Raw genomic sequence first — 13,525 nt, 5'->3', positions numbered from 1 at the left:
CACCTCTTTAAATACAATACAACCATACTTTCTTGAATTTAAAGGTATATCAATATATATAACTTAAAAAACATCTTCTCCTCTTTACAAGTTAGCTCCAAAACAGACGAAGCGGAATAACAAGCTCTCATCAAAACTTTTAACACAAAAACACAAAGCTAAATTTTATGTTATTGTAGTTATATTTAACTGGGTGGAAATAATGTGTGAAAGTTGTAGAAAATTGTATATAAGTTGTATTCCTCTATAACGGGAGATGTTGACATATCAAGTAACTTTAGTGTTGCAAACGAATATGCATGAAAATAAAAATAAATTCTGTTATGAACAGTTTGTAGATATTTTGTAGATAATTTATAGAAACATTGAAATTCTGTATTTTCATATTAATTTTTCAAATGATATGTAGTTTTGTTGTAGATTAAATGTAGAAAACAAGCCATTGTGAGTCTTATTTGACTCATTCCTCACATTCAACCTATTCTACAAATTCACGCCTCTTTAAATACAATACAACCATACTTTCTTGAATTTAAAGGTATAGCAATATATATAACTTAAAAAACATCTTATCATCTGCACAAGTTAGCTCCAAAACAGACGAAGTGGAATAACAGGCTCCCATAAAAACTTTTAACACAAAAACACAAAGCTCAAAAATAAATAAACAACAATCTACAATTTTTTTACAATTTATCTACAATTTCTGCAATATAATGTATGTCATGTCTTCTACTTCTTCTTCTTCGAGTTTCAATCTGAAATTCAACCAAAACCAAGTCTAATCTTCACCAAAACCCCCTCAAAATTGAGATATAAACTCCAAACCATATTTTCAATTATTTACAACAACACCCAATCCAAACAAATAATGATTTTTGAAAACCCAAATTTGAATTCAAAGCTTTAAAGCTTTTTAATGGCTGTCAATAGTGGAATTGTTGCTCTCTTTTCCTTTCCTCTTATATTACTGAAATTTGGTATTGCAAGATAGAGAGAGACGTAGAGAGAATTCTCAATTCTTTGCAACAACATCCAATCCAAACAAACAATGTCTTTTGAAAACCCAAATTCGAATTCAAATCTTCAAAGCTTTTTAATGGTTGTCAATGGTGGATGAGTTACAGATTTTCGCTGGTTTTAGAAGAGGAAATCGTGGGTGTTTGAAGAGGAAATCGTGGGGATTTGGAGAGAGAAACTTGTTGGGAGTGGGAATATACGGTTGAGTTAATACCATTAAAATCCTAAAATAGTACATAAATAGTAATTAAGTATATAGAAGGTAATTATATTAAAAGTTAAGCACGGAGGGTAATATAGTTTACTATATGGCATACGAATGTAAAAATTCCATTTGGAATTGCATATGATAAAAGTTGCACATCAGGTGGCTTAATTGCTGGCTATTACATACATATATTTGGATCAAAAAATACATTTTTTACATCCATGACAGTAAATGGTCCGGACAACATCTGTAGTATTTACATCATATACAGCATAACTATTCATATATTAGCTAACTATCTACACATTCAGTAACAGTGCTGCATGAAACTGTGGTGTTTAGTCTTCTTGGCTTCTTCTGAGCATGTATTGACAAACAAAGACCCGTAAACAAAGAAGCACGAGAATATCATCTGCCTTAGTGAAATTTTCAAGGTTGTAGAAAATAGGAGACATTAAAATGCATACAGATGAAGCAATTTCATGAATCTCAACATATTCAACTGGAAAAGAAATGCAATGGGTGCTATCACAATCTTTTCTAAGTACGGAAAAAAGGTCAAATATATCCTTATACTATCATAAATAGTTTAATTATATCCTCCGTTATACTATCCACTTCTTGGAGCCCCTACCGTTACACATGGGGGCCAGATATACCCTTATATTAGACGGAGTGTCATGTGTCAAAGCCAGATTGAATTAACCCATCAGTTTTTCCTAACCGGTTCACTTAAAAAAACACTACCCAACCCGGAGTCCACCCCCACAGCTTCTCTCTCCCCTCTTTTCCTCCTCTTTCTCCCTCGCCTCACTGTGATTTCTTCTCAACCCATCAATTCAATGCTTAAAATAGTTATTACAAACTACAACTTTGTCCTACTATCGTCTCTCTGAGGTGACAAATCTTTGCAAGTCTATTGTCCTACTATTAACTAGAAATTAATGCTTAAGCATGGACATAAAACCTGTTGAATATTGCTAATGTATAACCCTTTTTTTCCTGGTGATATCACATTGGGAATATCGTTCCAATGCTTAGGCTAAACCAAAATTTTCAAACACGACACTTATTCCAGCTCTCTAATTGCAAAATCAAGATTCGAGCTCTCTAATATCGAACAGTGGAGACTATTTCGAATTCAAATTTCAATAAGCAGTAAATGACTCAAACTCTCAGTCTACTCCCTAAGCCCTCGAATAGTGCTCCTTATGGTAACAACGCTAGCAGTGTTCAATGTGTAAGCACCACCAGCTTTAACTTTGTTGTAGTCTTTGCAACCCCAAACATCAACAACTTTCCTCTTGACGGATTTGACAAATAAAAGGAAAACATGAGAAAGGAGAACAATGACTCGCCTGAAAAATATATTTCCGGTCAGATCCAGTAAATTTTGGAGCCGAAACTTTTAGATCTCCGGCCTCTTGCATGTATTTCTCCAGATCTGTGTGTAAATGTGTTTGTAGGTATAGAAAAAGGGGAAGAGAAAGTGTGAGGTGACAAATCTAAAGGTTCTCGATGGTTTCCGGCGAGTTCGCCGATGGACATTCCGGCGGTTACAACAGTGAGAAGAGGTGAGAGGGAGAAGCAGTGGGGTGGAGTTTGGGTCGGGTAGTAGGTTTTTTAAGTGAATCGGGTTAGAAAAAAAGAGAGGAAATGGGTCAATTTAATCTGGTAATGACAAATGACATTCCACCCAAAATAAGGATATATCTGACCCTAAAGTGTAACGGTAGGGGCACTGAGAGGTGGATAATATAACGGAGGACATAATTAAACAATTTATGAAAGTAGAGGATATATTTGACCTCTTCTCTGTTCTAAGTATGTATCTCAACTCTGTAATATCAATACTTTAAGCAATTATCATCGTATTAAGAGTAAGCATTCTGAGATTCAGCAAGCTAGAAATTGATATAAGAAAGTCTATGTCATAAATTTTTAATATCTCACATGATGTATAATGAGAACTATTCGAAGGTATTTAATAACCACAAATGCATTCAGTAATAAATTGTCACGACCCTATTCTTGAACCCGATCGTGATGGCGCCTCTAGTGAAGACAAGGTCAACCAATTAAACCCAATTTACTTTTTAAAACAGTTAAACAACATAAAAGCAATCTAAAACATGATTTAAACAACACTAAGTAGCGATAATATCAATAAGGTGCGGAAGTACAACCCGACACAGCCCTAACCAGGGTGTCACAAGTCACGAGCATCTAACATCACTGAATCCTCAAATGTAACTATAGAGTTTAAATACTAAACTGAGGACATAAAGGAAAGAGATAGGGAGGAGCTCCAGGCTGCGAACGCCAACAACTACCTAAAGACTCCTCGAGATCCGCCTGAAGCTGGAATGAATCAACACTCGGGAGCGGAACCAGCAACGCCTGAATCTGCACACAGGGTACAGGGAGTAAAATGAGTACTCCAACTTAGTGAGTAACAAATGTAAATAACGACTGAAAGTATGAAAACACGTAAGACACAAGACATTCTATAATAAAGCAGTGAAATCATTTAAAAGCAGTAAACCAGTGAAAAAATTAAGTGAAATCTGTTTTCAACAATAACCAGGTAATTGACAGGTAATGAAGATACAGTAAACAAATAGAAGTTCGCCCCTCGTGCACAGTATCAACAATTACACCCCTCGGGCAACATCTCAGAACAATACCAGCCTCTCGGGCTCAATCTCACATCACAATGGGTACCCGCGCTCACTCGGGGTGTGCAGACTCCTGGAGGGGCCCCTTACGGCCCAAACGCAATAACAAGCCATCTCGTGGCATCAAACCAGGCCCTCGCCCTTATATCAATCAAGCCACCTCGTGGCGTACATATCTCAGGTCCTCGGCCTTAAATCAGTATCAGCGTTTCCTCACAACATAAGCCCTCGGCCTTACTCAGTCAAAAATACTCACAAGCCCTTCAGGCAATAGTAAAATCGTGTTTCTCAGCCCAAACATCATTTAAAATATCATTTAAGTCTTAAAACTGAGTAAACATGGTTGAGTGTAAAAACAGTGAAAAATAACATGACTGAGTTCAAGTAATAAGTTAAAATAGTGAGAAAATAATAAAATAAATCCCCGAAGGGTTCAAATAGTTGGCACGAAGACCGAATATGTCATTCAGTCCAAATTATCATGATAGCAAATAGATTCAGTCAAATACTTAGTAAAATCATTAATCGGGACGGACCAAGTCACAATCCCCAAAAGTGCACGACCTAATGCTCGTCATCAAGCTTGCACCTCACCTCAATATAAAACTACGATGTGCAAATCCGGGGTTTCGAACCCTCAAAACATCATTTACAATCATTACTCACCTCGAACCGGTTAAATCTCTAGCTCGTGATGCCTTTGCCCCTCGAATCAGCCTCCACTGCGTCGAATCTATACAAAATTAAAACGAGGACGTCAAAATATGCTAAGGGAACGAAGCCCAAGCGAAAACAATCAATAAAAGGCATAAATCCCGAAATTACCAAAACCCGGCCCCCAGGACCACGTTTCGGAAATCAATAATTTTTACACCAATAGATTCCTTATCTCCTTACGAGTTCATACATATCAAAAGTTCAGATATCCGATCTCAAATGGTCCATCAAATCCCCAAGCAAAGGTCTCCAATACAAAACCCTAGGTTCTCCAAATTTCACCCTTAATTTCCCGCTTTAATCCATGAAATAATAGCATAGGAATGAGTTTTAAGTCCAAATTCCTTACCTTGATGAAGTTTCCTTGAAATCCCTCTTTCAAATCGTCCAAAAAGATCCAAGGCCGAAGTCAAAAATGGTAAAATAACCTAAAATTCGCGAAGGACCCTTTTTATACCTTCTGCCCAATTGTTCCGCATCTGCGGTACCGCATATGCGGCCTTTTCCCCGCTTCTGCGGTATCGCATATGTGGCCTTTTCCCCGCTTCTACGGAAATAACTTAATAGGCCAAATCCGCATCTGCGGTCAACTCTCCGCACCTGCGACTCCGCAGGTGCGGTTAAACTACCGCATCTGTGGTTCCTGACTCTTCCTCCCAAATCCGTTTCTACGGCTCCCCTTCCGCACGTGCGGCGCCGCACCTGCGGTCCCTAAACCACAGGTGCGAAAACACCAGAAGTAGCAATTTCAGCAACTGCAATAACATCTCAACTTCTCCGTTAACCATCCGAAATCATTCCGAGGCCCCCAGGACCTCAACCAAAAGCACAAACATTTCCTAATACCTTATACAAACTTGTTCCAATCATCAAAACACTTCAAACAACATCAAATCAACCAAAATACCTCGGATTCAAGCTTAAGTTTCTAAAATCTTCCGAATTTCGCTTTTGATCAAAAACCCAACCAAACCACGTCCGAATAACCTGGAATTCTGCACACACATCCCAAATGACCCAACGAAACTACTGCAACTCTCGGAATTCCATTCTGACCCCTATATCAAAATCTCGCCTATCAACCGGAAATCACCAAAATATCAACTTCGCCAATTCAAGTCTAAATCTTCTCCAAACCTCCAAAACCAATTCCGATCACACTCCTAAGTCTCAAATAACCTTTCGAAGCTAATCGAAACTCATATCCGAGCCATCTAACACATAATTCAACATTCGATTGACTTTTCCAAATTAAGCATTCTTAAAAGAGACGAAGTGTCTCAAACTTCACCAAAATTATTTCGGATTCAATCCGACCAACCCGATACCATAAAACACGGATAACAAAGCATAAAATGGAGGCCAGTGTTGCCAATGCATCGGCGAACTTATTTTTTCTCTGGGTAGTGCAGTTTGTAAAATGCTACTTTTCTTTCTGCAACAAGTAAGACTTCTTTATCAACATGGTAGCGAGAAGAGAGACAACGGACGGAATTGGAGAGAAAGGTGTAAGAAGCAGAAATGGGGAAAACGGAGCGGTAAATCATGAGACGACTGTCCGGGTCGTCACATAAATTTAAAAATTAAATTACTTTCCGTAGTCAGCACGAATAAACTAACTCTGTAAGCAGTCGCGAGGCCCTTTTTTTTGGGGGGGGGGGGGGGGAGCTGCACAGGAGGAGAGCTAAACAGAGCAAATAGCAGGGAGATTGATTTTACAAACCATTAATTGGTCTAATCAAGCCACAAGCCGTCAGTCTCAAAAGGCCTCCAGAAACATAAGACCTTGAGAGGAATTAAAAAGCTTTCCTGGAGAAAATAGCAAAGATAAAAAGAATTAACTTTTTGTAATGTCCTAAGCTCTCATTCTTAGAGCTAACAAATACTCACAATCGTAAATATTTGACATGGGTATGAAGAAAAAAAAGAGCTTTTTCGTGCAAGTTTAACAGCTCTTCACAGGCTAATTGATTAGGTTGTGATTTTACAGAGATATAGCAAAGAAAAAAATTGGAGGAATGCACAAAATAACTACATATCATACCCTTTTGAATTTCCATTTGGAACAGTTATTTCCAGGGACATTATTATTTATAATTTTAATACTTAGTATCTTTAGTAAGATTGCTTGTAATCAGTGCCAGACAACACAACCTATACACCGAAAGAGATAAAGATGAATACATTTTCCGGGCAGTAATAGATTTTGATCTATAACCAGTTGAACCAACCGTATTCAAAAATAGTAGTAGTAAAAAGTGGCTGCAACGGCAGCCCAAAACAGTAACAGAAGACCTTTCAGTGGTGTCAAAATCAACACAGTACACTCAGCTGAATTATCTTTTTAAATGCTAAATCTTGTTCGTAGCAAAGTATTCTCGGACAATTATGATGCCAAATGATTAAGGTAATATATCCGGGAAAAGATTAAACCATTAAACATACTACAAAAGTAAAACAATGACATTCATTCATTTAAATTCACCTCCTTGTAACAGTTAGTTGTACGTGAATTGATTATCTTTTGTTTGTGTTGATAATCCTATGTTTCTAAGATTACTGGTCTCCTAATTCAATAACACTGAAAAATAATACGGTTGAGTGAAAAACATAAGCAAGATGTCAGAGTAGCTATAAAAGAACGTGTCAAGATGTAAAATATTTTAACATATTTATCTTTTTCTAATTTATCTCTTTCCAAGGAGGACATTATTGGTTAACTCAGTAGACAAATACAACATTATCTATTTATCAAAATCACTACTGTAAGCTTGCCCTTAATTTCAAAAATTCAGTTATTGAAATGTAGCATCTTCAACACAGTGCTAGGGAGTACATTCCCAAGAAAACAATATAGTCAACCCTTCAATTCACAAAAAACTGTAGCAATTCCCCGTCATCGCACACATCAGCTAAATTACACCATGAGGTCATATTACCAAAAACCACATGTTGGATATCAAAGGAGAAATAGTATGCAGCACTGTATACATACATGATAACATTGGGCGAAATGGCTGAATGAAAAAAATCAGCACACAATGCTTTTTAGCCTTGTCATATTGCATTATATTATGGGTCTTTATAAGAAACTTCTAGATTACCCAACAAAACAAAAATTAAAATTGAAAACTCAGAAGAATGCATAAAACTTTTTATTATTCTTACCGGAGGTTGCTGTTAGATATTAGTAATTGGTATGACCTTTTCCTCAAAAGGAACAAACAGAAGAGAGCATGTTGGAGCTATATCTCTTACCGTGTATGCAATAAGCATTAGCTCGATTTTGTTTGGCCCTTAAAATCCTGAATTATTTTTGTCTATGTTCATGCATATGTAAAAGTGAAATATTTTTTTTGATATGTTTTACTCACAAAGAAGCACATCTACAATACCATGTCCTTAGAGTAGTAGCCGGCGGGTATGGAGGATTAATTTCAATTGTTGTACTGAACTGCCTTTATTCACATATTCAGTTCTAATTTGATTGTTTGATATTTGGAAAGGGTAAAATATTATATGTACTTTACCTGAGGATGATTTCGGTCTTCTAATTTTTCTAGCAAGAATGACTGGGTATTCATTATGCTATCCCAGTAGTTTATTCCCATCATGATCAATAAAAACTTCCCAAAGTATAAATTCTGTTGGTTTTTCCTGGATAAAATAAAAGGAAGATGTACAATTCATATATTAAATCTGCACGTAATACTGGAGAAGTACAAATGACAATAAATTTAAAATTGAAGCGCTACATATCTGACTTCTTTATAAAAAGAAGAAGCAATATTTAGCTTTTTATTAATTTTCATCAATTTTCAAAAAATGGAGATTTGTTGGCTCCAAACTATTGTGCAGGGATTGTTGGACAGTGGGAGAAAAGTTATAACTATATCATAGTTGAATCATTAGCGAAAATACCTAGAGGTATGTATTCAGTGATTGTCTCTGATGATAAATTCTAGAATTTTTCTTTCATTTGAAGCATATGTTGTCGGGCTACTGTTAATCACAATGGCAAGGACATCTTTAACTACAAAAATAAGGGTGAATAAGTTAATAGATAATGAAAGTCATTGTATTATGATAAAAAATAAATTTTAGATGCAGAAACAACATAGACAGCTAAACTCATCACTTGCGTTTAATTGAATTCTGTGTCTCCGAGGCCTTGAAAACCTCATTTAAAGTTGTCTCGATTTGCGTGCACAGTCCGGGCACGTAGCCGAAAAGGTTAAATATGAAAATGTGTGAAAAATAATAAATTTTGACTATAAAATGAGCTAATTTGACTTCGGTCAACGTTTTGGGTAACGGACCCGGACCCATGATTTGATAGTCCCGGATGGTCCGTAGGAAAATATGGGACTTGGCGTATGCCCGAAATCGAATTCCGAGGTCCCAAACCCGTGAAATAAATTTTTAAAGAAAATTATTTTCTGAAATTGTGTAAGGAAATTTGAGATGAAATCTGATTAGAACATGATGGTATCGGGCCCGTATTTTGGTTCTGGTGCCCGGTACAGGACTTATATATATGATTTAAGATATTTATGTAAAATTTGGTGAAAAACGGACGTCGTTTGACGTGAATCGGACCTAAATTGCTAAAGTTAATGCTTTATGAAGTTTGAGAAATATCCTTTGATTTTGAGGTTTAATTCGTTGTTATTGAGGTTATTTTGGTGATTTGATCGCACGAATAAGTTCGTAGGATATTTTTAAGGTTGTGTGTATATTTGGTTTGGAGCCCTGAGGGTTCAGGTAAGTTTTGGATAGGCCAAGGAGTACATTTTGAACTTAGAAATTGCAGGTTTTTATTGCTGGTGTTCCAGACCCGCAGGCTTCGCATTTGTGAAGCTTGTCTCGCAAATGCGTGCCTTGTATCGCAAATGCGAGCCTTGTATCGCAAATGCGAGCCTTGTATCGCAAATGCGAGAGGTGGTCTGGGCAGCCTTCTTTGCAACGATTTGCGTGCGCAGTCCGGACGTGTAGTCGGAAAGCTTAAATATAAAAATATGTGAAAAATGATAAATTTTGACTATAAAATGAGGTTTTCAAGGCCTCGGAGACACAGAATTCAGTTAAACACAAGTGATGACCTTTTGGGTCATCACATAACCTTCAATTATCAAATTTGGATCCCTTGAGTTGATACTTGAAACTGTCAAATGGTGCAAGAGTTAGTCCCGTCGACGACCATATTGATCGTTTTTATTGGCTCAGCGAACGTGCTCCTATCAATTGTCCAAGTGAATTTCTTAACTGGATTTCCATACATATAATCTGATTCCTTAACTTGTGCAACAAACACCAAGTAAGTGTGAAAAGAATGAAGCAGATTTTCATAATGTGTTATTTCAGCATTGAATATAATGTCGTGGACTTGGTTTTCCTGTAACAATATAAGACACAATTAGGATATCCAAATATGTATGACATGAATAATTTTTTTCTAAAATTCATGGTTTTCTTGCAATTTTTTAAGCAAATATACGGGCAAACAGTAGATTTGTTCATTTATTGCTGGCAATTTATGAGTTCAACAAAAACTATATTTTCATCATGCATAATCATAAGTTGTTACCTTCTTTGTTATCCCTAAATCTGCTTTTATCAACTACTTGAACTCTGCAGGTCCACTCTTCTATTTTCAAAATAATCGCATTGATATTAAACCTTTCTTTCATGTTCAGATAATCTGCAATTACAGCATGTTACAGTATAACAGTATGTTTGAACTCCCATATAGCACACAACAGCCATGAAATTGCATAATCAAAAGTATGTGAAGAACACAAAAAAATCACAAAATTCTAAAAATCAGCAAGGTTAGAGCTTAAAATGCACTTTTACCGCCCGATTTAACACACAAGCCATTGAATTGCAAAACTAAAATTGTGAAAATAGAAAGGTTGTTTCCAATAGACCCTCGACTACTTCGCTGTTACAAAGCATATATATAATTAACAACTCAATTAGATAAGGTATTTCTAAAGCAATGACTGCGGATCATTTCAGTTTTTATATATATTGTAATGTCTGGTCTGAATTGTCTCTTTGAGTGCTTTGGGCACCAAAACTATGCCCCACAAGCCACAGCTAAGCGGCAGACATAATTAGTATGCAAAGAACCCAAAAGACGGCAAAAAATTAAAAGAGGGGAAAAAGATCAGGGAAAATCAGAGAGAAACATGAGAAGAGAACCTGCAAAAATCATTGAGCTTCACAATTACCCAAAAGAATACAAAAGGAAAAGAGAACTTGCACAAACTATTGAGATTCACAATTACCAAAAGAATACAAAAGGAAAAAAAAAAGAGAAAAGAAAAGGAGATCTAAGAAGAATGCAGACAACCTAAAACAAACCTAGGAAAAAATGAAGGAAAAAGATGTAAAGATATGGGCAACATTGATTGAAAGTGAAACTTATCTGCAACTTGAGAGCACGAAGAGGAACAAAGACCTAAGTTATTATCTTGTTAAAATACACCTGGTGTTGTCTAATAGTTACACGCGGAGCTCTGTATAAATAAATGAAAGCCATGTATATAATATCAGTGAGAGATGTTCTGAAATGACTAAATTAACCTTGACCTTTATAAAAAAAGACACAAAACACACATGTCGAAACTCAAGCGCTTCTAATATATAGAAAATATTTAGAACTCAAAATAAAAATTGCTTTTATATTTTCTTTAGTATATTAAGACTAAAAATTTAAAAAAAAAAAGAGAATTTTCTTTTAGTACCTCTTTAAAATTTTTCTTTAAGATATTAATTCCAAAAATCCAAAAAGATTTTCTTTTGAGGTTCTGCTTTGGTAAATTAATGAAAAAATGAATAGAAAAAAAGTCTTTTTATTTTTACTAGAAATTTAGGACATTGTGCATAGAAGAAAAAAACATACTTTATCTTTGGTTTATTTTTAGAGTTTCTCCCTTAGGTAATCAAATTAAAATCCAAAAATATTTTTTTATCTTTTTCATTTCTTGGCTCGAAATCTTTCTTTCAGGATATCAAACAAAAATTCAAAATATTTTTCTTTGGTTCAATACTTGGATTTCCTTCCTAAAAAAAGAATAAAAAATAGTTTTCTCTTCTAGGGGATTTTTCCTTAATAATTTCTTATAGAGTATCTATTTCAAAAAAAAAAAATGAAATATATGCTCGTTTAAGATTGAGTTTAGAATAGATTATAGAATATTAAGTCTAAAAAAAGAGCGAGATTTTCTTCTTTTTTCTCATCGAAGTAGTCATTAAAAAAAATGTTAGTTTGTTTACTTTATTCCCGATCTTCTCGAACTATGCAAAGATCTGATTCATGCGGCGTCATGATACGTAGGCAACCTACATAGGGTTCGATCGAATCAATTTTTATTAAAAGGAAAAAAAAAACAAAAAAAGGAGAAAAGAAAAAAAGAGGGTGAAGTCGTGGGATGTGAGAAATGAGAGGAAAGAAAAGAGCGATAATCAGAAAGAAAAAAAGAAGGAAAATGAGCAAGCCAAGAAGTGCTAGAAAAGAAAAAAAGAAAAGGTTGAAATGAACTAATTGGGATGATGCCAAGTGACCTTGTGACCCTCGAAGTCATTTTTGAACCGTTAATTGTTGCTAGGTGCATTGCACGCAATGTGATATTTTTAGCCGTTAAATGCCCTAACGCTAACGTGATGACCCCATTTTGTTCTTTTTTGTTTTCTTTATTGAGCAGAATGATGGTTTGTTTGTGGTTCTTAAGGTAACTCATCCATACAACACAAGGTCAAAGAGCAAGGTAGTCATAGCTGGCAAAGAGTTGGACACAGGGGTCATTGATCCGTCTAAGGGAATTGTTGAATCAGAATCTGAGTTGAAAGGGGAGGTCCAAATGTTGAAACAGCAGATGACAGAAATGTATCAGTCTTGGATCATGGGGCATCCTCCACCTTCATTCCCCACTAACTACACTAAAAACCTCGCAACTATCCCACTACTATCACAAATCCATATTCCCACTACTACTGATATCACCCCACAACCTTTTCACACACTACCCCCCAAAATCACCTCATATCTCGCTCCTTTGGCCACTCATGCATTTGTAGCTCCTCCACCAGCTATTTTTCCTCGATCCTCTAACGAGACTGTGTTCAAAGTCCCGATGCCCAACACTATGCTCCAGAACCAACTTTCAAAGTTTCGGATTCATACTCTCATGCTCCTCATTTCGAGTCTCCCGGTGAAACTGAAAAGCATGCTAAGGCAGTGGAGCAAGATGAGATATCCAAGAATGTGAAAATCTTAGAGCAGTCTTTAAGAAACATGCAAGGGATAGGAAGCCATATGAGCGTGGCTTACAAAGACATGTGCTTGTTTCCTGACATCCAACTACCTGCTGGGTTTAAGATGCCAAAGTTTGATTTGTATAACGGACATGGAGATCTCGTGGCCTATCTAAGAGGCTACTGCAATAAGATGAGAGGCTCTGGTAGGGAGGACAAATTATTGATGGCATATTTCAGTCAGAATCTGAGTAGGGCAGCTCCGGAGTGGTACACCCGCCAAGATGCTAGCAGGTGGTACACATGGGATGATATGGCTCAGGCCTTTGCCTGGCACTTTCAGTACAATATAGAAATTGTCCCGGATCGCATGCCCCTCGCCAAGATGGAAAAGAAGCCTACTGAAAGCTTTAGGGAATACGGGCTCAGATAAAGAAAGCAAGCTGCCAGAGTCAATCCCCCGATGGAAGAAAACGAGATGGTCGAGTACTTTCTTCAAGCTCAAGAGCCAACTTACTTTAGGCATTTGATCTCGGCTGTGGGTAGGCCTTTTAATGATGTGATAAAAATGGGAGAAATAGTAGAAGATGGGCTAAATTCGAGCAAGATCGTGAGCTATTCTGCTTTGAAAGCCACAACA

The 13,525-nt window shown here is 36.4% G+C and overlaps 1 long non-coding RNA gene across 2 annotated transcripts; it reads right to left on the bottom strand.

Annotated features, from left to right (window-relative positions):
* Window positions 1-3,368: 3,368 nt before the first annotated feature.
* On the bottom strand, window positions 3,369-11,137 carry LOC107825942 (uncharacterized). Of its 2 annotated transcripts, XR_001657174.2 has the most exons (7): window positions 10,211-11,137; window positions 9,746-10,018; window positions 8,545-8,656; window positions 8,154-8,280; window positions 6,347-6,432; window positions 4,573-4,639; window positions 3,369-3,634 (listed from the first exon to the last, which is right to left on the bottom strand). It is a non-coding gene; the product is annotated as an uncharacterized LOC107825942 (long non-coding RNA). The 2 variants fall into 2 exon arrangements; XR_001657173.2 differs by lacking the exon at window positions 4,573-4,639 and having other exon boundaries at window positions 3,370-3,634.
* Window positions 11,138-13,525: the final 2,388 nt, after the last annotated feature.

The sequence above is a fragment of the Nicotiana tabacum genome, chromosome 3 (genome assembly GCF_000715075.1).
Source record: "Nicotiana tabacum cultivar K326 chromosome 3, ASM71507v2, whole genome shotgun sequence".
Classification (NCBI taxonomy): domain Eukaryota; kingdom Viridiplantae; phylum Streptophyta; class Magnoliopsida; order Solanales; family Solanaceae; genus Nicotiana; species Nicotiana tabacum.
This window is presented reverse-complemented; position numbering and strand designations above follow the sequence as displayed.